Source organism: Penaeus vannamei, chromosome 18, assembly GCF_042767895.1.
Source record: "Penaeus vannamei isolate JL-2024 chromosome 18, ASM4276789v1, whole genome shotgun sequence".
NCBI lineage: Eukaryota > Metazoa > Arthropoda > Malacostraca > Decapoda > Penaeidae > Penaeus > Penaeus vannamei.
The window spans coordinates 15,662,011-15,664,510 of record NC_091566.1 but is presented as its reverse complement, the minus strand read 5'-3'; positions in this window follow the sequence as shown (position 1 = coordinate 15,664,510).

The following is a 2,500-nucleotide window of genomic DNA, read 5'->3' as shown; positions in this document are numbered from 1 at the left end:
TTCTTAACCAATATGTCAAGGATAACAGAATGCATTCTTGCTGAATATCTTGCTGAAAGAGTCAAGATGGGTATGTTTGTGACGTGGCTTTTGAATGTATGGAAGTAAATTTGAAGATTGTTCAAAGCCTTCATTGACCAATTGATCAGGCGTTAATCTAATTATCATAATCATCATCATCAAGGGGGCTGACGCCAACGGGGGCGCAAAGCCGCATCCACCCTTCACTTCCACCTACGAGGATCCCTCATGGCTAGGCGCCAGGCAGGGACTCGGCCCATCTCTATTTCTTCACGGCAGGTTTGGTCGATCTGCCCAAGCCAAGACTTCCTCGGTCGTCCCACAGGCCTCCTCCACCCAGGGTTGTCTCGAACAGAGACGACCTGATGGGCAGGATCATCCTGAGGAAAGCGAGCCAGGTGGCCATATAGCCTGAGTTGGCGATCACGGATTGTGCAGATAACAGGTCCTGTGCCAGTCTCACGGTGCAACCGTTGGTTGGACACATGGTCCCGCCAACAGTACCCCATGATCTGGTGCAAGGACCTAATACAAAAGGCTTCAAGACGAGCCTCCAAGGCACAGGACAATGTCCAGGTTTCGCTACTGTATAGCAAAACTGGTATTATCAGGGCCTTGAAAACCCGTAGCTTGGCCCTTCTGCACAGGTACTGACATCTTCAAATACTCTTGTTGAGAGAGTTCATGATCCCTGCTGCCAGGCCAATCCGTCTGCTGACTTCATGGTCTGACAGCCCAGAGTTATGAACTACACTACACAAATTCCTGGGCCTTAGTCTTGGTCCAGGAGACCTCTAGACCCAAGGGCTTCACTTCATTGCTAAATGCATCGAGAGCCGCCACTAGGGTTTCCAAAGACTCAGATAGAATGGCAACGTCATCAGCAAAGTCAAGGTCTGTAACCTTGATATTGCCCAGTGTTGCTCCACAATGACTTTGAACAGTAGCTCTGCCCAGTATCCAGTTCATGCAAGTGTTGAAAAGAGTGGTGCAAGGACACAGCCTTGCCTCACTCCTGAACAGGAAAAAAGCTCGACAGGCCCCCACCACACTTTACAGCACTTTTAGTACCAGTATACAGGCTTGCTATTAGTCCAATAATCCTTGTTGGAATTCCTCTCAGCCTCAGGATCTCCCAAAGTGACTCCCGATGCACCGTATCAAACGCCTTCTTGAGGTCGATGTAGGCTGCAAGCAGCCCACGCCCGAACACACGGCGGCGCTCCTACAATGACTCGAAGCGCGAGGATACAGTCCATTGTGGACTTACCAGGAGTGAATCCGGATTGCTCCAGTCTCTGGTGCCTCAGTAGATGGTCTCTGATACGTCTCAGAAGGATGTGGGCAAGAACCTTGCCTGGTATATTGAGCAGTGTGATGCCTCAGTGATTGCTGCAGTCCCAACGGTCCCCCTTCCCCTTCCAGAGAGGGATGACCACACCCCTCAACAGGTCAGGAGGAACGGAACCGGACCGCCAGATGGCAGCCAGGACAGCATGTAACCCCCGTGCCATAGGTTCACCACCAGCCTTTAACAGTTCAGCTGGTATGCCACAGATACCCGCTGCTTTACCACTCTTCAGCTTGGAAATCGTCTCCCTAACTTCAGTTAGGGAGGGAGGGTCCTCACTGATGGGTGGATCCGGCAGCAGGATCTCAACACTACCCACATCCAAGTTGGTGGGTCAACCTGGTACAGCTGCTCAAAATACTCAGCCCAATGTTCCCACACCGGAACAGGATCTGAAACGATCTGACCACTTACTGAGCGAACTGCTGTCACCTGTGAAGAGGGCTTGGAATTCAGCTTTCTCAGGGCTTGGTATGCAGGACGAAGGTCATTTACTAAGAAATGGCCTTCTACCTCCTCTGCAAGACTCCTAATAAACTGTTCCTTGTCCCTTCTTAACAGGGACCGAGTTCTGCGCACATGAGAACGGTGCAATTCCCGATCCCCTGTCAGACGAGCCGCACGACATGCATCTGTGGCTTCCAGTGTCTCCTGCGAGATGGAATTCTGTACTGCTCTCGGGCGTACACCAATCGTATCTTGAGCTGCATCAAGCGTTTCACGCTTAAAGGTATCCCACAGAAGAACAGGGTCTGTCAGACTGCCAAGCACTGGGAAACGATCAGAGATTGCCTCAGCAAACCCGCGGGCACACTCCCCCTCCCTCAGCCTGTCCAAATGAAATACCCTAGGGTGATCATTTGACCTCTGGGGGGTTTTGAAGTGGACCCGGAGGGTAGCCACAACCAATCTATGGTCAGTACCACAGAACTCAGCACTCCTGTACACCCTGCAATTCTGAAGGATCCTCCAACGAGTGCTAACAAGTATGTGTATCTCCTTGGCTGCGTTACCCGCATCACTGTACCATGTCCAGCGATGTGGGTCTGGGCACTGGTACCAGGAGCCAGAAATTCTCAATTTCTGTGACCTAGCAAAGTCCCGGAAAAGGAGGCTATTCTCGCTACC